At 46.5% G+C, this 27502-nt stretch overlaps 1 long non-coding RNA gene across 1 annotated transcript; it reads right to left on the bottom strand.

Moving 5' to 3' along the window:
- Positions 1-1080: 1080 nt before the first annotated feature.
- LOC148655257 (uncharacterized) lies at positions 1081-21671 on the bottom strand. The gene is made up of 4 exons (XR_015941231.1): positions 21028-21671; positions 8844-8994; positions 8530-8663; positions 1081-1922 (listed from the first exon to the last, which is right to left on the bottom strand). It is a non-coding gene; the product is annotated as an uncharacterized LOC148655257 (long non-coding RNA).
- Positions 21672-27502: the final 5831 nt, after the last annotated feature.

Below are 27502 nucleotides of genomic sequence, written 5' to 3'. Positions count from 1 at the left end.
AGTCTTGGGGAGGAGAAGGGTGTCGCAGGGTGTCACTCCTCCACAGCCACTGTATCCCGCCTAGGGAGGACTGACCACCCAGCAGGTGGGAGCAGGAGAAGTGCCCAGCACAGTGCTGGGAATCCCTTTGTTTTCCTTAATCCCAGTCTCCCCCCACCCCCCCGGCCCCACTGTCCCTCTTTGAAGCTCCTTGTCCACGTTCTCTTACTCATAAAAAGCTTACCAAGATGGGCTACAAGCACCGCTGTGCGGATCTAGTCATTTCACTTCACATGGCCCTGCTGTTTCCACTCGGCGCTCTTCCTTTCTGCTGAATCACAATTCTGTTTTAGCTTACCAGTAAATCCCGCCTGATCCGCGTTCTGGAGCGCAAGTGGCTTTTAGCCTTCCGAATGTGTCGAGAGGAGCCAGTGATGTGATTAAGGAGGAAGGATGACGGACTCTTCCCAGGAGCTCAGTAAATCAAAGGCTAGAAAGCAGTGGATCTAATGGTTTAAGGAATCAATTAAGGGAGAAAGAAAAGACTTCATAAAATGATTAAAAAGGAAAGAGGTCCTCTTCAAGAAAAGGCGTACAATAGATTGCAAGAGAGAGGGATGTAAAAAAATATTGTAATGGGGGGCTAATTAAAAGCTTTTTAGAGTATTACAATAGCAAAACAATAAACGTATAGTGTCTCGTAGATAATAAAGGGGACTTTTTACAGAACGAAAGGGACATGGCTGGTATTAAATTAGTATTTTCCTCAACTGTTTAATAAGGAAGAAATAGACAACATTCCTCAGGCTGAGCAAGGCCTAAGTTATACATTAACTAGCATGAGCATAGAACATAGTGGTAGATTAATTGGCTGCTGGAAAATGTGATCCCGGTGTGAGTGTCTGTCTGTCTGTGTGCGCCCTGCAATTGACTGACTTCCCATTCCCGTTTTTGCCAGGATAACCTCTGGCTCCCCCTGTGACACTGAATCGGATGAAAGGGTTAGAACATGGACGGACTGAATTGGTGGAGTACCCCAGGGATCTATATTAGAACCACTATTGTTCCTAATTTATATCAATAATCTAGATTCTGTTACATTGCCTTGAAAAAACAGGAAACACATCATTACACAAAGGGGTGTGGGAGTGTGGAACATGCAACCTTGTTGTCGAAGCTGATACCCTGGCTTCTTTCAAAAAACAACTGGATGACATCCTTAAAAAAGAAGCAACCAAACAACTCTAATGAATAACCTTCTCTCATTCATAATTTTTGTTAGGAATGTGCTTAACTAATTAGATTTGACTTGTAAAAGTAACACATTAGATACTACATCCCTTCAGATTGGTAGATAGTGCGTAAGTTACATTACATTGCAAGGGCCAGGCTTTTGAATATTGTTGAATGTGAATTAAAGATTGCTAATTGACATGGTTATTTGTTCCTCACCCAAACTAAGTTGTTTTAGAATTTTTTTACATTTCTAGTGGAGGCTTTGAGTAATCGATGACCATACCGTAAGTCTATTGTATTTTCTGATTGTGACTCGGACGTGTAGGGTGTTTGCACAGCAGTTTACCTTAGAGCACAGCCATCGCTGTCTCCTCTTCTGGTCCAGCAGACGTCCTCTTCAAGCAGTACAACAGCACGACAATTGTGCTGCGCTACCCAGACACACAACACAGTGACTAACTCAAGAGAGCCAGATCCAGTCTCTCCAGGGGCTCTGTCACACTAATCTGCTGCTGCAGGCCTTAGCCGGGACGTCAGTCCAGGTCCCCTGTACTCAGGCAATCGCACACTACCGAGATGCAAAACTGGCCTACTATTTGTGGATTATGGGCTTTGGGTAGCGTTCTTTCCAAGCTGTGCACTGAGAAAGGCAGCTGTACGTTTTCCATGGCAGAGAGCAAAGAAATGAAACAGGAACTTTCCAGCCGCTGGGGAAAAACACAGTAAGTGTTATAAAAAGCACATTATACGATAGGCAAAACTGATCAAGCGCTCTTAATATGAATCAATATGTGGGTTCTCAGGTCCAATGTGTTTCATGGACTTGCAGTTCTCAATAGTCTTGTTCTTTTCCACTTTGCTTTACCTTGCCCCCCTGCTATGATAACTCTGTGAATGAGTGCACAGAAAATTCCCCTTCATCACTCCCTCCTTCTTGTCCACGGTCTATTTTTAGCCCCTGCGCTACTATTCTGGAATTCCGTGCTGACTGGCTGCTGCTGTCTGGGCTCTGATTGTTTCTGGAATGTCTGGACTTCAGTCAAACCACTACAGAGTCAGAGGACAAGAACTGCCAGCCCAGCGCTCTGATTACAGACGCTTGCCTTTAAAATGAGAGCCGGGATGGAGGGGGGGAGGAGGCAGAGTGTGTGTGTGTGTGTGTGTGTGTGTGTGTGTGTGTGTGTGTGTGTGTGTGTGTGTGTGTGTGTGTGTGTGTGTGTTCCTCCCATTGCCTGGACTATTGTGAGTCTTTGCATGTGTGTTTTTGCATGCATGCACAACAGGTTGTGTGGGGTCCTGTTCTGCTGGCTGTTCTGGACTGCATTGCATCCGAGCCAGATCTGATTGTGCGAAACAGCAATCGTCCAGCAGCTCTCATGTATGTGAATGATCTGGGGCTTGCATGTGCGTTGGTTGGTTGTGTTAAAAAGTGTGTGTTTGTGTTTTCTGCATGAACCCATTACTCTGCTTTCACCAGGAAGTGGAGAGCGGGGATGCAAATACAGCTTCAAACATGAGCCAAACATGTCCTTTGTTTTGATTTAATGGATCACTGCAGTCTCTTTGTTTAGTTTTGCAAAATAAAAAAAAAAAACAGTTCCAAAAGCAAATCTTACTGGCATGCAAGCATTCCCAACACAGATGTACAATTTCCTTGCTTTACATCCTGCTTATCAGACGGCGTCATTTTGCAGCTCCACAGACATCTCTAAGCCGGGTTGAGTGCTCCATGTGCTGAAAAAACGCTGGATCACAAGTGCTGCTCGTGCCAGCAACACTGAAGGACACAAAGCTATTACAGGTAGTAGTTAAGCCAATTTTAGATCTAAACTCTGATCGTTCCAGTGTAACCCCCATCAAACAATATGACATAGGTTAACAGGTCAGCCTCCAGCGCAGTACGAAGGGGTTTTCTGAGTTCACCTAGCAGTAGCCCTGTAGAGTGAGCCCAGCCTCAGCTGGTGATTTATAATTGCTTTCTAATTAAAAGATAGATAGATTCATCAGCTGGCTTTCCCTGGAGCCTCATTTCTCTGCAGTGAGTGTGGAAACAGCAGAGAGACTGCGGTTAAGAGCTTGGACTCCCCTACAGACTTTGGAGCGCTGGTTTTAACAAATCCTTCAATTTGGTTTTGTTTAAGACTTTTTTTTTCCCCCCTCCTGAACACAAACGCAGTTGAAGCCGTGGCGCGACTCCCTCCAGCCGGATTCCTGGGGAAAAAACATTCCTCTGGTTTTCACTTGTGTCTGTGCCACTTTTTCTGGGTCAGTGTCTCAGTGATTAAAAGGCTCTCTCTCTCCTTCCTTTTTATTTTTCTGCCATCGTTTTATTTATTTTTTTTTTTTGGGGGGGGGGAGAAGGAGACTAAACATCATATAAAAAAAGAGAAAGCACCTCGCTGAAGCCTTCGACACAGGATGCGGTTGCTGTGCTTCTCTCCAGACTGGCAGCCAGGTCCTGCAGTCAGAGCTGGTTCGTGGTCAAAAGCAGCTACGAGCGGAGAGGAGGTGTCTGGAAAGTGCTAGCTTGTCAGATTCATGTCGGTTGTACTTCTGTTTCCTCCATCTTGGAAGCTGTTTCTGGTGCTGTTGGTCCTTTGCTAAGTCTGGACGGATCCTCTGCCTTTCTTCCTCAAGCTCTGCCTCTTCCTCCTCATGTTCCCTGATTCTGATGCCTCCTGCATCTCGCCGCGGTCCAATTCAGCCCCGTGCCTCCCGGCCAGTCACAGTCACTGTGAAGATTGATGTGCTTCAGTCCAGGGGTGGGCAGTCTCCCCGGGATCAATTAAAAGGCAGGACCCCCCTGACCTTCCAGGTGGGAGGTTTCCTTCTGATATCTGTAAAAATCAGAGCCCCCCCTCTCCTGGCATAGCATAGCAAGACTTAAAGAAAGAGACTGTGTGTCGTTTTTCCCACCCTGCTTACGGAAGGAAAACTTTATTTTGGAGAGAAACTGGAAAGAGCAAAATGGAGTTAAGAAAGCAATCAGTAAGGATCACAGTGGAGAACAGAACTCTTTTAGAATCCAAAATGGGACCTGATTTCTCGAGTTGAAAAGGGGGGCACGTGCACCCCGGTAGATCATAGGAACTGCAGTTTGTACAGCACAAGTTTGGGGGTTTTTTTACAATGTTGTTGCAGTTTCAAAGACGTTTCAGCATTCCTCCATTCCATCCTGATTTCTTCAGATCTCAGAAGCTACGCAAGGCAGGAAGGGAAACTGGGCGGCTGCCGTCAGTTGGGTTGGTGCACCAGTAGGTGGTGCTCCGTCTCCTGCACCACAGTTTCCAAACTGCTGCCCAGGTGTGGCTAGCAGGAGAGACACTGCCGTCGTTGCTGTCCTTCCAATGAGGTGTCAAAACAAGGTCCCGGCTACTGTTAGCAACAGCAGAGGTGTCAACCCCAGCATCCTGGCTAGATCCCACTCTGGGGTTATAAGACCAAGCCTCCTTAAAGTCCCCAAACAATGCGATTGCTGAAACAACTTCCCGCTTCTCCACCTGACCAGCTGCATAGTGGGGCTACTGGTGCAAATGGCCGCCATGTGTTAACCAGGTGGGGCTGCGCTTCAGTGGTGAATGAAGTGAGCTCCCTCTTAGATCTAAAGCGCTTCTTAGGATCCTGTGGCGTGAAAAATCGTATATAAATCGAAGACATTAATTACAGTGCTTGACCGACGTGGTGTAGGCTTTCATTTTTAAAAGCACAGTTTAACACCGGGCGGCCATTTGCACCAGAATCCCCATTGCACAGCAGATACATGCAGTATTTCAGGACCTTCCTTTATGAAGCCTCTGTGTGTGTGAATCATCTGATGGCCTCCTCACTCACACACCTCTATCTGTACCAGAACCATTTGAAAGGCCTAGTGAGAGTCAATCTTCCTCCACGTTTCTCCCGGCTGCCTGTTGTCCTGAGGACTGTTGTGTCGGATGTGTGATTTAGTGCCTTTTGGACCTGATCACAGTGGCTCCAGATTTGGAAGTCTGGGTAGCACAACTGCAGACCCCAGACTCATCTTATCACTGTTTGTCAGTTAATCTATGTGTTGTAAGAGAAAGGAGACCCTTCTGTCTCTTACATTGTACATCAAACAATCGCTGGTCAGTTCAGAAGCACAGCTGGTGGATGTTTCTGCGGGTCATGCAGTGTTTAAATCCGGCACTTAGGGAAGCTTCTGTGGGATGTCGATGGGGAGAGACGCACCGATCTGGCAGCTTGGGAAGACTCTCAGCACCGTTTGTTCTAAAGAGAGTTTTGTGTTGCCTTGTCCTTGGATCAGTCTGGCCATATTCTTGGCCTTTTGTTCTCGAGCTCCTGGGATAGTTGAGATACTGTATCTTGGAGCCAGGAGACCCCTGGGGGACTGGCTTCTCATTCCCGGGAATTTTGTGAATGTCGGCTGCAGGGGGTGAGATTCGGAATGGGAGTTGTGCAGGATGGGGTGGGACCTGACAAAAGTGACACCAGCGGTACGGACCGGGGCTACTCTTGGGAGATGGATCGTATCTTGGTGAGCCATCATACTTTCCTTAAACGGTCTACATCCTTAAGTCAACATTTAAGTCCTCACCTGACTGGTATTTTACCATAACTGCTTCGTCTTCTTCTTTTCCTTTCCTTTATCTTTTAGCCTTGCAGTGGATTGGTGAAATAGGAGCATTAAAAAGATGGTGTTTGGAAAAGGATTCTCCCCCCCTTCCCACTCCCTCCTCTCCTCTCGCCTCGCTCCTGGGCGGGCCGGTGAAAGACTATACCTCTCTCGATCGCACGCAATCCCCCGACCTGTCTCGGGCAGGGGGAGAGAGAGGAGAACAAAAACAAGGAGAGGAGGGGGGGCGAGAGGGGCTCTGTGACAGGAACAGAAGAGTTCTAAGAGGCTTGGCGTGCTGGTGGTGGTGGGGGGGGATCACAGACAGATGAAAGCAGAGAGAGTGGCGAAGGCAGAGAAGAGGAGTGCACCAGAGCAGAAGACAGAAATAGAGCCAGAGGTTTCGAAAGATGAAAGAAAATGAAAACCACATGGTCAAAGAGGGAGAAGGGTGACGGGGAGAGAGGGGGAGGGTCTTTCCTCTCTCTGCTGGACATCTGGCGGACACTGGGGGGATTCGAACAGGGAAGCTGGCGATGAGGAGGCGAGGGGGATGTGTGTGTGCGTTTCACTTGGGGCTCGGGTGTGGAGCTGCTCTCGGTCAAGGTGGAGGTCAAGTGCCAGACTCTGCCTGCTCTCCAGCCCCTAACAGCCAGCACTCTGCACTCCGCAGGAAACCCAGAGCCAGTGCTGTGTCTCATCATCCTCAGCTCACTGCGGCTCGTGCCCTGGGAAGCGTTTTCTCAATAGGAGGCAGTGCCGCAGGCCCGTGGTTAACAGCTCCTGTCCCTTACAGCCACAGCTCGGCCCCTTGGCTATGCAACCCTGCTGCTTTGTTATTGTTTGTCTACGGACTCCAGAGTCAATATTTATTTATTTAGGAGATTGACTGCATCTTCAAAGGATTACTGGGCGAGGAAGGTTTAACTTTTAATCTTGGCCAAGCACTCCCCAGCACACATAGGCGGACACTCCTTGGATGCTGCACGAGGGAGCGCTGCCAGTTTCCCACAGGCCACGTCAACAGGCCCTGCAGGCTTGCCTCAAGCCATGGGGAGACGATGATACCACAAAGCTTTTCACAAGTGCAGGGGATGCTTCCACATGGTGTCTCGGCCAAATCCAGAGGACAGGCTATAAAATGCAGCCTACTCGTAATCCTCATCTCGATCACACCCTTTTGAAGCTGTTGTCAGGCTGCGTGGTGACCTGGTACAGAAATGGCTACCATGCTGGTACTCAGGCTGGGCTGCAAGCTTATGGCGTTATTGCTGTTTCAATCCTATACTATATGTACACTGTATAAACATACTTTTCATTTAAATAACAAATAAAAGGAAATTAGAGCTCAACTCTCTGATTAAATGAACAATTAAACAGACTTTTACAGCCATCTTTCAAAGTCACATCAAGCTATAAATTTAAATTTTGAGAGATCATTTTCAGACAGGGGACAGATGGTGTTCAGGTCCTCCTTCAAACAGGGACTATGTCAAGACCAGACATTCTGTGCCACCACAAAGAAAACTCTCATCTGCCCTATTAATATGAGGATATTGACCTCAGGTTCCTAGGAGATTTAGTAACTGGCCCACTGTGAACTCGCATTCCTAAAATTCTCCGGACAATCAATCAGGCAGAGTGAATGCCTGTAGACAGACATCCACAGACACACTGGGAGTTTAATTAGAGGACAGGAAAGGGGCAGGTGCTCACTCAATCAGAATTCCTTAGATTACGCTCCTGTCTGGAATGAGATCTTATTTCCTGCCACCTGAAACCCTACTGCCTTCATGCCTGCCCACTTCTGATCTGAGATGAGCTGATTCAGGTCACTCTGCAGATGACCAGGCTCCACACTGCAGGGCACAGAGCCTTCTGATGTTCAGCCCATATCTATGGAGCTCACTGTCCAAATTCACTTCAAGACCTATTGCTTCACGCCTTCAGCCAAGCATTGAATTGAACTCTTGTTTTCTCCTGGTCATTTATCTGGGCTGCTTTCCCCCACTACTTTGTGTGCATAATACAGCAGTTTAAATATCTGGAAAATCCCAAATAAAACTCGATTGTTATCTATTATTAGTAGTTATTACTGTCTAATCATGTGGACACGTTTAACACTTCTCTACAAACTACAGAATGCTTTGCAGGGTAACTTTTCAAACAAAGACTTTCTTATAAATAAGAATATAATAAGGAAGTTAAACCAACCAGCTAGCCTTTGGTTCTTCTACTGTGGTCTTTGATCCATCCAATTGCTTAAAATGTGATGACTGTAGTAAAGGCATTCTTACTGGTTAATCAGTCTTTATATGAGAAAACAAAATCTTATTGGATCCAACTATAGGCATTGTTTCGTGAGAGTGACAGTTCAGGAGCAATATAAATTTAGCAGCACAAAGAGGCCGTGTGGAGATGGGTAAAAAATGTTTATTTAGCTGTCCATTAAAAGTATTTAAGTTGGAAACTGAGCCTTCTTCCTTTGTCTCCAGGGGAAAACAAGACAGGACAGATCAAGAGTAGCTGTGATGGAACCGTCTTGGGTTCTGTGTGCACAAGAGGTCCAACAGGGAATTGCATTGGCCTTTCAAGGCATTTAACACCTTGGACCACAGGTCAGGACTCTGACTTTTCTTCCCAGTGAGAATGCTTTTGGTTTTGCTAGTTTTGTTATATTCTTTACATTTTAACCCACACGTTGGCTTTATCCCATTGCTTACCCAGATACTGATTCCACAGCTGTGATCAGTTCCCTGGTATCTCTGATTTGCATTCACAGTTTGCTGCTCCCGTCTGTAAAAGATCCCGTCTGTTTCCTTGCTTTTCTGCAAATCTCCCGGAGATGGATGAAACACTGCAGTCAAAGAGGAGAAAGGGTTAAAGTGAGAGGCTGTGTGACCTACAGTCGGAGGAATTCTTTAATGTCTCCTCACTCATTCTTAACCCTTGAGTCATGGAGTTCAAACACGGAGAGAATGCCCCCATAGCAGGTATCTCCTAATCCCCTCCCGCTGCAACTCCCCCACCTCCTAACCTCTGTTCCTCCTCTCCTCCTCCCTGAAACACGGCCAGCTTCTCACAGAAGAGAGGTTTGTGTCACTCGTCTTTCTTCCCAGAAGGCAGCAGCTTGGGTTGCCACGGAAACTGCTGCTGGCATCCCCCAGCTGACCAGGACTGACAAGGTTCTGCAAGAAGAGGATCAATTATCTGTCGTTCCAACACACTCAAATCAGCCCCCAGGACTCACAGTTAGCAGGGAAGCATTATAGAAAAGCTTCAAACAAGAGAGGACGCAGCCATGCTCATTTAGCTCTTTTGGTTGTTAATCACTTCTTGATCTGAGGATATCGTCCCAAAGGAAGTCATGTTATCAGCTTCAACGACATCCTGGGTTGCCCTTTGTGTAAAATTATGTCTTCGGCTCGTACCCCAGCCGTTTTCTTAACTATCTTTTGCCTATTTCCTCATCCATCCACCCGCGACAGCCTGCAGCCCATCCTGTGCCCACTGTGGATGGGACACCAGGCCATCACAAATCTGTCGCTTTCCTCCCCTGCAAGGGTCGCTAACCACTGATCCTGTGCTCTTTTTTCCCTGAATTGGAATTTCTTGAAAAGCAGTGGGTTCCTCCCAGTCAGGTAAGTACAGCCCGGTTTCTTAAAGGGACCTGCAGCGCTATTTTCACATTTGGGGGTGAGAAAGAATCAGCACTGACGAGTGCATTTCTAACCGATATAACAGTAAAATGTGCACAGTAACATGTAAAACCTCCAATTTACATCACAAAATAGGCAACATTTCCATGTCCTGCAATTCAGAACGAAGCAACAAAATGTCCGAAGCAGCCCTGTTGCACTGTAAACAAGCAGGTTTGTGAATATGGCCCTTTTAATCCAATAGAAATACTGCTCTCGAGCCTGAGACAGTTTTCCCCACAAATACTACTTACTTGTTAAATCCGCATGCAGATCACGTTGGAAGATTTCTGCGGTGAAGTATCTGCTGCACAACCTGTACTTATTCGCTTGTACATCACATGACATCAGTCATTACAGGGACTAGTGAGCAGGAAGGGCCACGTCACGTCACAATTGGTGCGATCTCTTGCTCGCTCCCGTGGTGTGACCAGGGCTTTGCAACAACATGGCGACTTGCAGTACTTCGACAAAGTTCACAGTTTTGTGCTTCCTTTTGTACATTTTTATTTTTTTTATACCATCAATGAATTTATTTTGGTACCAAAATGAAATAACTGGTCTGAGAAACTGGGATTGCAGTTCTGTTTCCAGTGGATGTCTGGACAAACATCACTGCACAGTCTGGTAGAGCTAGTTGGAGTAGTTGGGTTAACAGCTTAGGTTCTGATGCGTATGGAGAGTGAGAAGCACATTGCTGTGGGCTGTGTGCACCGCAGCTCGGTGAGAATGTGCGCGTGCCGTTTGCATAGATTACAAAGATTAAATAAGCGCAGCTAATATTTCTATTGATCACCTTCCAAAGGTTATTAGTTGGAGCTGCCCATCTGCCAATCAATTAAATCAATAAAGACACGTGGAGTTTTCCCCGATCTTTGTCTGGGCAACAAATGATAAGCCGAGAGTAAGGAACCAGCTGCATTTGAAGAATGTTTTCACCTGGGCCCTGTTGCAGAGCTGGGCTGACTGCTGATGTCTTTAGAACTCATGCATGTGTGCTTCCCTGCCCACAAGGCACAGCAACAGGGCTCAGTACTGCTCTGCTCTGGGCAATAGTCTGTCCTCTCCCCTGCAGGCAATCTGGGACACTGGGAAGTCTCTGTCCTCTCTCGGCAGCTGGGGGGCTAGATTCTTAAGGGCATTAACAAGAAGCTCATCTCATAAAAGCCTGTGCTGTGCTTTTATCTGTGCAAGCCCAGGGTGTGTCTTGCTTCAGTCATTACCTTTGCAAGCTATCAAATGAAATCAGTTCTAAGATGAATATCATTATTAAAATTTAGAGACCATTCAACACAGAAGTAACACCTGCAGGGTGCTGTACAACCCCAACAGCTAGATGTTACCAAATGCCATGCAGCAAGTGAAGCAAAAGGTAGGTGCCACACATATTTCAGCAGCCCTCTCTGGGTGCAGAAAGAGCGCACACAGCATTGTCAGGTTTAGTCTGGCTTCAAATGATCCTAATCAGAACATGAGTGTCCTCCACCCCCACAGGGCATGGTGCCCACATCAGCCTGCATCAGGGAGGGCGTCTTGGCATGTCTGATCATGGGGGTCTGTCAGCACCTGGTGAGGCGGCACTGCCAGCGATCTAATCTCCCCCAGCCCCATAGCACTGGATCCAAAACACCCAAACAGCCGCTGAAAGATCACTGCCTTCCAGCTACCCCAGGACAGCAGCATGTTCAGCACACTCCTGTGACTAACACAGCCTTACCTGTTGTGTACTCCAGTGCTTAGGCCTCTACCCCATTAAAATGAGCAGCACCGGCACTGAGATGATATTTGTTCAAGCAGACGTCAGGCGGAAAACCGAGCACAGACGAGTATAGTGGGGTCAGGCCAGCTGGCTTCCTGAGTCAGGTGAAGACCTGAGCTTTCTACAGGCGTCCAGGCAGAAAACTGACTTTTACATCTCTAACACAGGGTCACTACAGAAGAGCTGTTTATAGGGCATTTGTTTAAATACTGCAGTTGTACTGTATTGTTTGTATGCATGCTGTATGGAGCCCAATGCTTCACTTGGACACTAGCGACATCCTGTTCAAATCTTAAAGAAACATGTAACCTAACGCCACAATTTCTACCTTCAAGATTGTTAGAATTGCTTCACTGGCCTGGCATCCACCCACAGAGTATGCTGTATCACAATCCAGAGTGACGTCTATTGAAGGAACCCATCTGTGTGAACACACCACATTAGAGTGTGCCTCGGACCTGACTTCATCATCAACTCCTTGTGATCCAGAAATCTGATTACAGCTATACTCAATCCGGCTACACGTTAAGCACTGCTGGCAGCAGTAGTTCTGTCCACCCACTTTCTAACCACTTCATCCAATTCAGGGTCGCACGGAAGCCAGAGTCTATCCTGTCACGCAACAGGTACAAATGTATACACTGAATGGGACGCCAGTCCATCTCAGGGCACACACACTAGGGCCAATTCTCCCAGAAGCCAATTCAACTACCAGCATGTCCCCGGACTGTGGAAGGAAACTGGAGCACCTGGAGGAAACCCACACAAACACGGGGAGAACGTACAAACTCTAGGTAGATAGCACCCCAGGAACTGAACTCAGGGCCCCAGTGCTGTGAGAATTGATAGGGCACTTTTCAGCCCAAAGTGTTTTGCACATAGAAGGGAAGCTACTTTCTCCACCCACTCCACTCCACACACAGCCAGTAGAGATGGGAGGAATTATTGCACCAATTCAATCAAACGGGAGCTGAAATAAATAAAGATGCATAATATATACATTAATTAATTCTTAGCTCTCCAGTCAAGCTGAGAGAACCAGTACCTTGACTGCTGTCAAGAAACAGCTGTATGAGATCCTCCGTGAATTAGCTGCTAAATCCTAAGCAAGATAGATGGACAGAATGGGCTCCTCTCTGTGACCTTTCTCATATTCTTAAATACCAGTGCTTTAGCATCTCCTGCCAGGCTTGGAGGATGGGTTTTAGAAATGGCTTAAATATGCAATGTTACCGTTTACAATAGCCCTGTTCACAGTTCACAACACGGTAAGCAATATGCAAGACGGCATGCTGTGTGTCCCTGCAATCAGTGACGAAGAGCTGCAGAAAAGCTGAATGCGTGTTTTAATTGCATGAAAATATTCCTTAAACGAAATCTCACAGATGACAGCCTAATCAAGACAAGTTCATCTGGGAGCCAGAGGAAAGGTTTAGACATCCTGCAATTTAATAACGGCATTGCTGCGTCGCGTGCCCTTTTTTGCAACCCTCCAAGAAAAACTGTCTCGGGAATAAGAGAGAGAAGATGATTATCATTAAGCTCTGCTGTTGTGTGAATCTCATGTCATCAATCTGGGGATTGCCTCTGCAAACTCAAACAGACCCCAATGAGGAAAGAGCTCCTCCAGCAAACAGCCATTATTTACATTTCAGGAAGATGTGCTAAACCACATGATCTTCTAAATTCCACTAGTGTGCCTGCGTTTCAGGATTTTTAACAATATCTGCCAAGAGTCCGAGGCTTCTTGATGGGATAGAAAAAAGTTCACTCCCAGGGGTGGAAATGGAGCTGCTTATAGGAGAGCATGTGTGCTCCTACGGGCAGCTGGAATGCGAAAAGAGCTCTTTTCAGGAGAAACCCTTTCCTTCAGTCTAGTCAGCCAATTAATCAAAGCATTTATTTGCTCCCTGCTCCAGCTCTCCCTCTAATCAGGTGGCTTGTGAGACCTGAGAATATAAACACCAAGGATATTGTGCACAGGAGTCTTTATTAGGCCAGATCTTCTGCTCCCAGTAAACAAAGACTGGCTCTATACCTGTGGTCTCCAATCCTGGTCCTGGTACTGTTGTTTTTTTTCTAGCTGAGCCCTCAGTGACACAATCAGACCCTTCATTGACATAAGAAGAAGAAGAAGATCCATTTGAACTGTTTGTTCCCAGCTCTTCAACATGTAGCACCTTTAACCGTTGTATTTTGCAGATGAAATAAAATCACAAACTTGTGACTAGAGACACAATGCGAGTATTAAATTGCAGCCACTTCTTCAATCAGGTAAGGCTTTGTTTATCTGATAAGGTGGATGGAATGAACACCTGCAGGTGGGTGGGTCACTAGGAGCACAACTGGGAACCACTGATCTAAACCAACTCAGCACCGGCCGCCCCCCGTGAGTCTGAACTAGTCTAAATTAACCCCATGGTTACCTCATGTGGCCCTTCACCAGTTATTCCATTAAACAATCGATGCAACACATGTGAACCCATGAACAGACAACAGGGGCCCTACTGACCTCTAGTTGGAGATCAGCTGAAACTACCACACTCCCTAAAACTGGCTTGCCTCACTCCATAAGTCCACTAAGAACTCATTTTATGCAAATGTATTGGTTATTTTCAAAACTCAGCAGTTCACCAGCAGTGTCCAGAAATGTAGGTTGCTCTCCTCCACAACAGAGGGACACCATGGTACAGTAGCTGACATTAGCTGATTTCCCAAACCCTCGCATTTCTTTCTCATCTGAACTGTGGCTTTTTGTGCTTTGAATGGGCTTTCAAGTAGCCGATTCCTAACTGGCTGTGTTGCATTCTCTCTGACCCATCTAGGAGGGTCACACTGAGACTCCAGCAGAAGGGAAACGAGAACCTGTCACCCCAAAATCACTCAGCAAAAAGTTGTGTAGCACGTGGGAGGGGCAGCCTTCAAAGTCAATCAAAGAGAGGAATTAGACATGCAGAAAGCTGACATTTCAACTGTGCTTCTATTTTCTTACGCATTCCGAAAGCAACAAGGGAAACAAGTACTAGAAGCTCAGGAAGGAAACTAGGAGCAGGAAAAGAAGTTTGCTTCTATTTGCTGTTGCATTTAGGACTCAAAATCAGAGGTGCATCATTCCAATAAAGGGCTGTATTCAGAATAAAACACTTTGCCACGCACTGCAATCTGACATCCCTCACATGCAGCAAGAGAAGAGTTTCTGACCTGTATGTCATCAGTAACCAGTTCTCCAGGATCGGCTGATCTCATCTGTAACTTTTCCTAAATTCCTAAGCGCTCATACAAAGAAGTCTTCGTTTTAATTCCTGCCGAGGACACACACAGCGGTTGCCACCCACAGAGCAGGGGATGAACAAACCAGATCCTTCAGGGTCAGATTAGTGACAGGTTATCAATTGCTTTCAAAATGCAGGTAAGGCTTAAGACCTGACAGAAATTACTCTCTTCTAACGAAGAGAGAAATTAGATCAGTGAAAGACCACATTGACCAAGACGCTACCATGCTACCAGAAGATTTGATGTCTCACAAGGACATAATTTGTCCATTCCTGGTATAGTGCACACTGCTTACTGCTTGAACACAGGTTTTTAAGGTCTGGTCCACCACAGTTCCTAAATTGTAGAAGACAATGCCAGGTAGTGTCAGTTAAACTTGATTGCCGTGATAGTCGGTGGTCAGGCCAGTTTGAAAAAAGAAATCTAAATCATGAACACCGTTCCACTAGAAATCCAATTCCTTCTACCATCAGAATGCTTTTCTTAATTAACGAAGCAATTAAACCTTATACTGAAGCTCCTGTCACCTAGCAACTGCTTCAGCTTTGTCAGTATACCCAGTAGGCCCAAGGCCCACAGCAAAGTCTCCTGACAGGGAGAGTGGCTATGTTCTCTCTCATGAGAGTGTCTCTCCTGCATTCAAGCCCTCTGTGAATCAGTCTTCTTTGTCGAGGGTTTAGCTTTTGTTATCACCTTTTCTTCACAGGGGCGGTAAGGTTACTGAACACAGACTTCTTTGCAAACTTTTTTTTTTCTGAGCTATCCTCACCAGTGCTGCAGCAACATAATCTCTTCATCACTTCAGACTGTTAGCAATTGAAAAAGAGTAGAGCAGGCTCTCATTCCTGCGAGTAAATTAAAATCACATTTTTAAATGGGAGGCTCGTTACCTAGCTGTCCCTTCGTAATGAATGAGACATTTTTCTTACAAGGCAGGAGAATTAATTCTCTTTACAAGCAGTGTTATTTGCTAATAGGGCATTATTGACCACCACAGGATAGAGTGATGTCCACACAAGAAAAACAGAGTTAAGAACGGACAAAGAAATGCACTGTTAATCATTTTAATTATAAAGTAGCACATGATAGCACTGTTGCTAATTAAAAACACCTCTGCGAGAACTTTTTAGTACAGATCCACTGAGGGTTGACTTGTAATATATTTGATGTGTAGTGCCCCACATAGAGTCTCATTTTAAAATCCCAATGAAACTAGACAGTGAATTTAATATGAATTCAAGCTGGGGATTCACAACCCCAAGTCACTCTGTCACGTCAAAAGGCAATGAAGGGACGAAACTAATATTTTCTCCTGCTGCAGCCCAACTCCTTATATCTCCCTCACGTCCCTCTGCTTAAATCTCTCTCTCTGCCTGACACACTTTACTGATGAGCCCTGTTGAGGCGCAGGAAACTTTCCCCAGAGAAACCCAGAGAAAATGTCATTTCTGATGTCAATTCTACAGTGTTTGGGGACCTTTTCAGAAGAAAAAGAAACTCACACGAAGATGGACTTTCATCCTAGACACAGAGACATATTCTTTTGTCCTTCTATCTCCACTAACGCAAAGATGCACAGACGAGACTGCAGCTACTCTGGCTGATGACATTAACGAAACCTTTAGGAAAGCTTTTTCGAATATCCTTCATGTACCGCAGGTGCACAGGAGTGAGAACAGCTCTTTAGTTGTACTGTACATCAACAATGATGGAGTTTTGCACCACATTTGCGGCTTCCGTAGCTGAGTCTTGCCTGACCGTATTACAAGTGCCACGGCGGCCGTCTTCCAAGATTACAAACACCCCTAAAGAGGTGAATGGCTCTTTTTTAAAGTCAACAGATTGCATTTACTGCACTCTCTGCTGATTTATTTGAACTAACCAGTGTTCCCAGGGAGTTCTCGGTTAGCTAGGCGAGCAACAGCGGGAATCTCGCAGGCCCTGCTGTCCACTTCCCTTGTCTCCACTTGCAAAATCTGCAAAACCTGAAGCATGAGGACGGGGGGGGGGGGGTTGTGTTGTTTTTCCAAGTTATTTTTGTGTAATGGAGAGTAGTGCACACGACTTGCTAACTAGCTCAGGTCAGGTGAACTATCCTGATACGAAACCCCTCTACCCCTCTCGGGGGCCTGATAGCGCCCTTCTTGCCTCGATTTTGCACTCAACGGCTGCTGTGCAGTTCGACTTCGGGCTCCGTTTTTTTGCCATTGGTTCCACGCATTCCCACATCTCCAGATTCACCGCCAGCGGTCACCTGGACCCAGGCTCGGCTCACGGCGAGCTCCTGTCCACGCAGAGCCTGAGGAGGCTCTCGGAGCGCCCCGAACAATCTTTCCAGCACACTGCCTCTCCCTGGATCTGGCCGGCGCACCCTCTCCCACTACCCCCCTTCTCTGTTTCCCTTTCTCTCCGGTGCTGACGAAGAAGACCAGGGCAGACGGGGAGCTTGTCCATCCCCTGGGGATCATGGTGATGTAAAGCCTCAGCCAGACGGCCCTCCAGTGCGCTGCTCTGCGATCCGTGCGCCGTGTGAGGATGTGTGCAGGGAAAACCACTGACTGCGGCACTTGGAAGAGACAGCGGGTTCAAGCAAAGTTTAGTCTGCAGAGAAGGTCACTGATTTTAGACGTCTGTAATTTGCAGGCACGATAATTGGGACTAATTAGACAGAGTTCCTTTCACCCGCATGTTGAAGCACTTTGTATCTGCAGGGTGGAAAAGCTCATTATACGCAGAACTGGTCCATCCGGAAAACTGTCCAGGGAAAAAAAAAACAAACACAATCTCTTTATTGAGGTTTTAGTCAAACCGCGCTGAGCCTGCACAGCTTCCCTGAGCGTCCAAAGCACTCGACTTCTACAGATGGATGTAAGATACCGCACATTCAAGTTGTTCTGTAGAATCACCAGTGATTTCCCCATGAAATCGGAGAACAGTCTGACTAATTCAACCATACAGTGGCATAAGACAGCCAAAGACACACAAACAGCAGCACAAGCAAAGATAAGATAAACTTCTCTCAGAACGAACAGTAAAAATACAATATTTGTAAGGGATTCTTAAAAGAGATAGGGAAAATGAATTGCACAGCAAACTGAACTAATCAAACTAAGAGCAAAACACAATTAAACATTAAAGGATAAAAAGGGAGGTTTTCTTATTATTTTCCTTCTTCTTATTATTATTTATTTGCTTAACAGTCGCCACTAACTGGGGAAACGTACAATTTATAATGTGCAAGCACAAAAAAGATTACATGAAACCACGTACGTACTTTGTACACAAATACAAAAAAGACTAAATTAATTAAATAACTATGAGACGAGCATGATAAAGCAGGAAGTGCAACATAAGTACCATACAAAGAAAAACTAATCCAAACAATGCAATCTTGAGCACTGAAACAAAATTTAGTACATTTCATATGTACATGTTCCACAATCAAATCATCCTTCACCATCTGTAGTCCAGTGTGTCAGCTCTGTCAGCCCTGTGTCAGTGTGTCAGTCCTGTGCCAGTATGTTAGCTCTGTCAGCCCTGTGCCAGTGTGTTAGCTGTGTGCCAGTGTGTCAGCTGTGTGCCAGTGTATTAGCTGTCAGCTATGTGCCAGTGTGTCAGCTGTCAGCCCTGTGTCAGTGTGTCAGTCCTGTGTGCCATTGTGTCAGTCCTGTGCCAGTGTGTCAGCTCTGTCAGCCCTGTGCCAGTGTGTCATTTGTGTGCCAGTGTCCGCTCTGTGCCAATGTGACAGCTGTGTTGTCTGTGTGCCAGTGTGTCAGCTCTGTGCTAGTGTGTCAGCTGTAAGCTGTGTGCCTGCTGTCAGATCTGTGCCAGTGTGTCAGTCCTGTGCCAGTGTGTCAGTTCTGTCAGCCCTGCGCCAGTGTGTCAGCTGTGTGCCTGCTGTCTGCCCTGTGCCAGTGTGTCAGTCCTGTGTGCCCTGTGCCAGTGTGTCAGCTGTGTGCCAGTGTGTCAGTCCTGTGCCAGTGTGTCAGCTGTGTGCCTGCTGTCTGCCCTGTGCCAGTGTGTCAGTCCTGTGTGCCCTGTGCCAGTGTGTCAGTCCTGTGTGCCAGTGTGTCAGTCCTGTGCCAGTGTGTCAGCTGTGTGCCTGCTGTCTGCCCTGTGCCAGTGTGTCAGTCCTGTGTGCCCTGTGCCAGTGTGTCAGCTGTGTGCCAGTGTGTCCGCTCTGTGCCAATGTGACAGCTGTGGTGTCTGTGTGCCAGTGTGTCCCCTCTAGGGTAGGTACTCCGGCACATTCAAACTGAATCATTTTACTCATATTGATTCAGTAAAATGACCAGCTGCATAGACAGGTAAAAATCTAAGTGACTTTGGGCAAAAGCAGAACACAAAGTATTGATAGTTTTCACATTTTTGCAGTGAGCAGACCATGTTAGACAATCAAAGATATCTGACTCTTTCACCACCAATGGTCCTTTTACTTTTTCATTATTTTTTTCCCTTGAGATGTACATTTGGCCATCAAGAACATCATCAAATCTCCTTATTGTTCAGGAAGAAGAACGTGGAGTCATATTTTAAGGAATGGTCTTTCCCAAGACAAGAGGACAAACAGGACTGCTATCCAGCTCATGGTTTAAGAGACTGTGGAAGAGAGGATCCTATTAATTCCCTGATCCTTTGCAAACTTGTTTCCCCAGACTCAGGGATGCACAGCTAATCTGGCATTCCAGTCTAGGATCAAACACAGCCCTCCCTGTCACAGGTAGACTGCTGTCAAATATATTAAAGAAGGCGAGCAAACAAAAAACATCAGAGCCTTTGATCCAGGATGTCAAAGTCATGAAAAGCCTTTGTGGGGAGAGCATCCGTGAGAGAGGGAGATTATAGTCATGCACTGGATGCCAGACATTCATCTATATCACCACGGTTATATAACAATGAACAGCCTTCTCACTTTTCATCGTTTTTGTTCCAGGAGAAAATATTGGGTTTTGGAAGATCATTTTTCAAGTGTTACATAAAAAACATGCATCTTAATTTTGTTTTCCAAAGTCCCATTTTAGTGAGGCTGCTGTTGTTTGATTTGCTTAAAGGCGTGGCCTGCGGTTTGTTTTCATGCTGAAGGATGTTGGAGAATGCCATCTGATGTCTTCTTTGTTTATCGAGTCAGATCAGTCATCAGCTTGCTTGAGAACCGTTTCAGTTTGTCTCTGGAGTTCTTTGTGTAGGTGCTTTGTAGGTGGGGTGCTCTTTGGATTGGAGTGTAAGGGAACAGTTCTTTCCAGACCCTATGTGGACGACACAATCCGGGGTGGAGTGAGGAAACACTGGGGGAAAAAGTCATGCAGGAGATGGGAATTAAGACAGGGGGGCGTGTCCTTGGTGCTCTGGTGTTCGGGGGAGGTGTGGCCGAGGCAAACAACCCAGTAGTAATCCAGACAGGGAATCCAAATAACGGGCAAAGTCCAAAACCGGGCGGTCCATCCGAGAACAGACAGGTTAAAAACAGGAACCGGGTCGGAACCGGCAGGGGGAACAGGAACATAAACTTAAAAACATAACGGAGCCAGGCGATTGCAAGTCCCGGGCTCGCATGATACGGGAATCAGTGCAGAGCCCCGAACTGACTGAGTGTCTGGCTTTTAAGGGGGATGGGAAGGGGGCTGGAACAAGGGGCAGATGCACAAAATCAGGTCCGAAGTGAAAGAGCCGGAGCGCCCTTAAGGAGGAGGGACTACAATTGTGACATGGAGTTATTGGTTACCTCTGATTTCTTAGGGGAGGCATGGTGGTATGGCTGTTAACTAAGTGCCTTCTGTGTAGAGTCTGCATGTGCACCCTGAATCTGTGAGGGTTTCCTCTGCTGCCTCAGTTAGGTTTAGCTCACTCTAGCCCTGTGTAGCAGAGGTCTTCAGCTGTGGTCCAGCAGGGTTAACTGGCAGCCTTTAAATCATCAATATCTAAAGACCTTAACATATTTAGCTATCATCAATTAAAAACTGCTCTGGGGAAACAAGGTTACTGAAAAAGAAGGATAAATACATTGGCTCAACAGTCACGGCTGTTTAAAAAGTTTAAGGGTCGCTGTGACCCAACCAGGAATAAGTGGGTTTCTGATAATTTATAGATGGGTAAATGGTCCCTATTCATAATGCTAGAAAATGTTAACTGCACATTCTGAACTATTCCAGTAGAAGTCTTGTTTCCTTTATTTTGTGGACATAATTGATTAGTTTGGTCTGTGTGTCTGCCCAGCCCTGGATTGACTATGCTCCCTGAAGACATATAAGCAACTAGATCTGCAACAGGGACCTGTCTGTTCCTGTATTACAAGTCAGAATCTCTGCTCTTAAATCAAGGGACCGGAGCCGTGTCTGTGCCGTTCAGCTCTCATGTTTGACTGGCTGTTGTCTCGAACCATTTGTAGAAACATGTAGGAAACAGGCTGGATCGCTTTTCAGGGGTGAAAATGCCTGGTGTGGCATGGGTGGGAGACAACATTCGCCACAAACATCAGTAAAAAAAAAACGTACCTGGCGACAGTTGTGTTCACTGCTACTGCTAAGGATCAGCAACACAATAGTTTCAATGTTGTGGTTGGGGTCAACATTTCTTTCCCCCTTCGTCTACAGCGGGATGTGTCGTTTCTTGTCCTCATTTTTGTTGTTGTTGTGCTTTAATGAAGGGTGCGTTGCGATGCAGAGCTCCACTCTGTGCGCGTCTCATCGCCGTCCAAGTTTCTCCTTTAATCCCGGAGTTCATGCGCTGACGGGGGGGGGCGGCGGCTGTGGCTCGCCCGGCTGCGCGAGCCCTCCGGAATCGCCTCACCGCGGTGGCGGATGGGAATGACGGGTGTGCTCACGGTAATGAAGAACAGGCAGGCACGCGCTCTGCGGGGAGACGCCGAAGTCCTTCAGAAATGGTCCGGCCACGTCTGTTTCACCCTTTACATGACACAAGAAAATCGCAGAAAGGCCCTTTTCTACACCGCAACACAGAGGAAGACTCTCTTAAAATAGCCCCCCGAAAAAGTGTTCACATCTCTAGTCTGTAAAATGTGATGGCATTACAAGAAGGTCTATATCGGATTGTATGATTAGAAATGTTGGAGTTAACGAAATAAGGAAAGATACCCTTAAATGTAAAATGATAAAGGAGGGGGTATCAGTTTTTCATGCAAGGATTGTGAATCTTAAACCTGAAGAATTTCAAGTTTGAATTAAGACATTAAATGAATTTCGTTCTATGTGCTTTGCAGTTCGGTCACATATTTGTCAATTTATGAATACTTTTCACGTTCTGTGCTCGTTTTTGTATTTGAATAATATTTTGCATTTTTAACTTGCTACAAATGTTCTATTTGCACTAATATTCTGCAGTTCTTGGTCACAATACAGGCAGTGCAGTGCGTGTGACCAGTATTAAGGTGAAAAGTCTTGTGTGTTCTGTGATGGAGCTCAAAAGCACAGGATTTCCTGGGATTTGCTTTTATTTTTATTTTCCACTATTTAGGAGGACGAAGACAGGGACATAAGCACAACTAGGAGAGAATATAATCAACATCCCACAAAATAAAATAAAGTAAAATCTCATAAAACTGGGCTCAAATTGTTGTTGCACCCAGATTGTATATAGCAGGTGGAAAACTATGTACATCTAGTTCATCTCCAACAAGGGTTATAAAACATGCAGCGTGAAATGTACGAGTTACAGCTCGATTTCTCCTGTCTGGTCCTCAAGATTCTGATCTATTCCACATCAGCTCTTCATTCATTGAACTAATTATACACCCAGTCCCATGGCATTCTAAATCCTGTAATGATGGCGGGAGTTTCGTCTTGTACGACCTGCAGGAACTTCAGGGGTCAGGAACAGCGAGTTTGCAGCTGTGATCTGAGACCAATCTCTCTGAGACGGTCCGAAACGGCCTAGATGTGCCGAACAGCCTCTCTTTTCCTATGGTCTTACGAGACAGACCCCGCGGCAAGCCCCAGACAAGAGGGTTTTGCGCACCGCGAACAGCGAAAACGCAGTCAGTTAGTTCTGTGGTCTTCGGCCCCTTTATTGGCCAATAAATTCCACCGGCCGCGATTCCGAGCGCAAACGCAATTAGCGGGACGGGAGCTGAGTGCAGCCAGGTGCGGGCTTTGAAGTGCGGCGCAGCCCCGGAGCCGGGCGCTCGGAGGCGGGGGGAGGCGAGGGAGAGCTGTCCTCAGCGCCCTGGCACGTCTGGAATCTCTCCGCGCTCAGAACACTTCATCTCCAGCCAGAAAACGCTTCAAAGTTTATTGTGTTTTTATTACAGCCCGTTACGACTTTCAGATGAGGCTCAATACAGCCACGGCCAGTGATCTCTGCTGGACTTCGGCTGGTAATTTTTGAACATGCAATTGAGCCGGTGGCATGGGAAGGCGCGGCCAGTCTGCACTGTACCAGAGGTTTGCACTGTCCACACAAAACACACTGACACACATTTACCTTCTGCATAAAGCATGAATACATTTGTTATTTCACCCATCCATTCTCTAACTGTTTTACCCAGTACAGAGCCACAGGAGGCGTCAGAGCCTAACCTGGTAAACAACAGGGACAAGGGAGGGTACACCCTGGATGGGACGCCAGTCCATCACAGGGCTCACACAGACACAAGCCAAAACACACCCACACCCACACCAGGGCCAGTTTTCCCAGAAGCCAGCTCACCTACCAGCATGCGTTGGGACTGTGGGGAGAAACCGGAGCACGTGGAGGAGACCCACATGAACGCGGGGAGAACACGCAAACTCCGCACAGACAGCACCCCAAGGATTGAACCCAGGACCCCAGCTCAGCAAGGCAGTGATTCTACCCACGGACCCTCCCCCCTCCAGTACTTCCAAATCCGAAACTATAGAGAGACCCGCCCAGTGGCCTTTGCTATGGATAAGCGCTGAATAACTCATGTTATTCGGCTAAACCCACACAGCGCTGTGCCGTGATGAGCTGTGTTTCTGAGCAGCACAAGAGTGCCACAGCCTTCCTTATCAGTCAGAGGAGATCTTGGGCTGTGAAACACCAGAGCAAAGACGAGCCCTGTTAATTGATAGTCAGTCAGGGGGTGAGGGAGGCTTAAAAACCTGTCATTCCTTGGAGGAGGAGGAGGAGGAGGAGGGGGTGCTTCCAGGAAAAGAAAAGAAAATTCAAGGGGAGCAATGCGTTTGTAACTCGTTTAACAAGGGGGTTTACTTTCGCAGTCTGGGAAACCAGGACAACACTCACGGTGCCAGTGGTTCAACCATCTCCCTCCACCCCAAATGCCCCCTCAGCCTGAGCACAGACAGGGGGATCCAGGCCATCGTGAGCCCACAAAGTGGTTCTGCCACTCTGAGACGTCAGGCTGCTCACCATGAGCAGAAATGGACCTGGGTCCCTGCTGTACGAGACCAAGAGATGTGAAACAGCATGAGCAGCAGGTACGTAGGAGAGGAGGTTATTAGGCCCATCGGATCCGTTCGGTAGTTAGTAGTTAATTGATCCATGGATAATCGATCGGAGGATCTGATCCTGCTGTTTCTTGAAAGCCACCAGGGTGTCACTTTCAACAACACCGCTGGACAGCTTGTTCCACACACTCCCACAACCCTGTTAGTGAAGAAGTGGCCCCTGTTCTCTGTTTTAAATTCCCTTCCACTGGTGTCCTCTGATTCGTGTCACTGTTTGTTCTGAAGTCGTCTCCGGAGTTGACTTTGTCAGTGCCTTTGAGGATTTTAAAAACGTAGTCTCGTCTGCTCAGGAGTGTCAGGTTCAGTTCTGCCAGCCTGTGTAGTGTAGGACAGTCCCTTAAGTCCCAGAATGTATCTGGTTCCTCTCCTCTAGACTGACTCCAGAGCAGGCGATCAAAACTGAACACAGTATTCTACTGTAAATGAGGCCTTACAAGTGCATAACACAATTTTAACGTAGCATCCTTTGATTTGAATCCTACACTTTTGACTCCTGCATGTATCCTAGCATTGAGTTTGCCTGTTGAATTGGTTCCTCGCATTGTCTAGTAGATGTACTGCAAACAATGTGTCCACTAGAACACCTCAGTCTGTCTCTCAAAGACATAAGCATGGCCAGTCAGAAACAGAGCACAGCACAGCTTCACTTGGAAATGGGAGTCAGAATTCCTTCTGTTCTGTGTGAAGAAAGATGCCCTGGAGTCTACTGTATAAGCTGGAGTGAAATGGCCTGATCCCCAAGACCTGAACAGATTGTACATGTACATGAGTTTACATACTGCAAGTCTCACTGTACCCCGGTCCTCCCATGAAGATATAACCTGGTCTTGCTCCGAGAATGAAGATAATCTGCTTCCCCATTATTCTTGAAGAGGCAAAGCAATGTTCAGAAGAGCACAGTGCCGTGTTTGCATGGCCTATGCAAAGGGCTGGGGTTAAACATGGTGCAGGCATTTTGTGGTGGCCTGGGTTTACAGTTGTGCTGAAATGTCTTTTTTTTTTTTCCTTCCGGGCCTGGAGCTGAGCGCAAGATCCCACTTTGCCTCTCGTCAGCAAACCACGGCACATTACCAGAGCCGTGAAGCTCAACCTTGCATTACAGCTGCTTTTCTGCACTGGTATCACTTAACAGATTACAAGTTTATCCCCTTCAATTTAATTTTATTGCCAAAGAGGAATGCATGCTATTTCCAAGGCACTCCCTGTGCGCCCAGGCTGCCAGTGCAAGCTGGAACGCGCAGATGGAGTATGACCTGACATTTGTGTGCGCGGACATGAAGTCTGGGCCTCTGGCTGGGGCCGGGAGTGGAGAGATACTGCAGAATAAGCTGGATCTCCTGAGCATGCCCAGCCTATACACATCCACCTTTTTCTGCTTTCTTGTGTTTTCATTACTGGCCCAGAAAATCTAATTAGGAAGAAGGAGGCTTTAATTTCATTGAGAAAAAAAAACCTCAGCTACAACAGTGGTGATTGAATTACAGAGTCAGAATCTCACTTCCCTCCAGAAGTTTCAGAGGTTGCGTGCAATCGTAGAGCCAAACGTCTTTCCCAGTTTCGACTAGTGTTTGCTATGCTGTGCGTAATATAGAGGTAGGAACACGACTGATGTGCTCTTGAGTGCTACAAGAGACATGGCTGAAGGCTCCTTTCAGATCCCAAGCACAAATGAGCAGGGAAGTCACTGAGCATCACCAGAGAGGCATTGGCTTTGTGAAAGTATACCACACCTCCCACTGAATTTCCCACTCCGCAGCGCATGGGAATAATAATAATAATTATAATAATAATAATAATAATAATAATAATAATAATAATAATAATAATAATAAACTTTATTTTATATAGCGCCTTTAAAGGTGGCTTCTCAAAGCGCTTTACAGAATGACAACAACAATAAATAAAAAGAATACACAAGATAAAACACAATTTCAATATCCAGAGGAGACTGTGGATGGTGGTACTAAGTAAAGGCTTTTCTAAAGAAGAGGGTTTTTAGTCTGGATTTGAAGGAGTTTAGAGAAGGTGACTCTCTTGGGGCTTGGAGGACAGTTAGGAGACCCGAATTAGAAGAGCGAAGGTTGCGAGGTGGGGAGTAGGGGCGATAATAGTTTGATAGGTACTGAGGTCCCAAGCCATGCAGAGCCTTATAAAATAGGACAGAAATAGACACAGAGACCCTGAGGCCTCACCAACTCAGCACAGGAGCCAGACTGCCACCCAACCCTGCATCTACCATCACCACCCCTGTTCTTCACAACAAGCCCAGGAAGGGATGAAGGGATACCTTGTGAAAAGCTTCCCCTGACTCACGTCAAGCAGGTGATCCCCAAATGAATGATGTACTGCTGTGTGGGAACAAAATGAGATTGTGGCTCATGTTTCACTCAAGCACAAAATCATTTCAAGAGCCGCCTTTCTGTCCCTACTCGTAGGCTAGCACTCCAACAGACAGATGCATGTTGAACATGCTGCAGTATGTGCTGACATAATAAAACCCTGTTTCCACTGCTTTGAGGCGTCCCAGCCACTTCCTGACCTCATAGCGTGAGGGAGTGGGGAGCCCACTGTAAGCCCTCACAGTTATCGCAGCTTGGGGAAAGATGTCTTTTTCCAGAATGACATGAGTGCAGGGTAACCGTGCAAGAAACACTAACTGGTACTCCAGCAAACACTGCGTCAGCAGCACACAACTGGAGGAAGACAAGGGACCAGCTGTAAGCACAGTAACCAGACCCTCTCTGCGACTCAACTCACGCGCACCACTTCCACACAAAACAACACCTCACCGGCCCAGCCCTGCAGGGGGTGCTCTGGGTGCAGGAGACCCAGCCAGGAAGGGCAATGACTACAGGTGAATATGCAAAACACTTTTTGTTATTACCAGGTAACAACAAAGCATACTTTCCAATTAGCAGATGTTATTGCAGATGTTAAATGTACTGTAAACCAAAAATATGACATTAACACAAGTCCCCCACTCCAACCCCCTGACCTATCTATGCAACAGGACTGTTTATTTACTGCCAGCTCCAGAGTCTAAGGTTAAGGACTTTTTATCAGTGTCACGGATCTCACTAATCAGACACAAGCCCAGGCGAATTCCCACAAATACCAACACACAACCTTGGGGCGGAGCGGTGGCTCTGTGGCTAAGGATCCGTGCCTGTGGCTGGAAGGTTGCTGGTCTGTACCCCATGCTCAGCAGAGGAATCAGGTAGTGTACTGAAGATCTCATTACTTTTATCATTTTTTTATAAAAGTCTTGACTTACCGTTTTTTCTCGATTGGCTAAGACAAACTGAATGCATCTCACATCATCAAAATGAAAACCCTAACAAGCAACAGAAAACATTTTCGGCAAATCAGTAAGTCATATATCTTTGCTTTCACACTTTAGAAAAACAATGCCCTACAGATGACACAGAAATCAATTAGAAATATCTGGTCACACTAAACTCAGAGGATAAGAATTACTTCCACATGGGTGACACCCTATTACACACATACAAGTTGTGAAATTATC

This window comes from Lepisosteus platostomus, chromosome 9, assembly GCF_059453375.1.
Source record: "Lepisosteus platostomus isolate fLepPlt1 chromosome 9, fLepPlt1.hap1, whole genome shotgun sequence".
Taxonomy (NCBI): Eukaryota; Metazoa; Chordata; class Actinopteri; order Semionotiformes; family Lepisosteidae; genus Lepisosteus; species Lepisosteus platostomus.
This window is presented reverse-complemented; position numbering and strand designations above follow the sequence as displayed.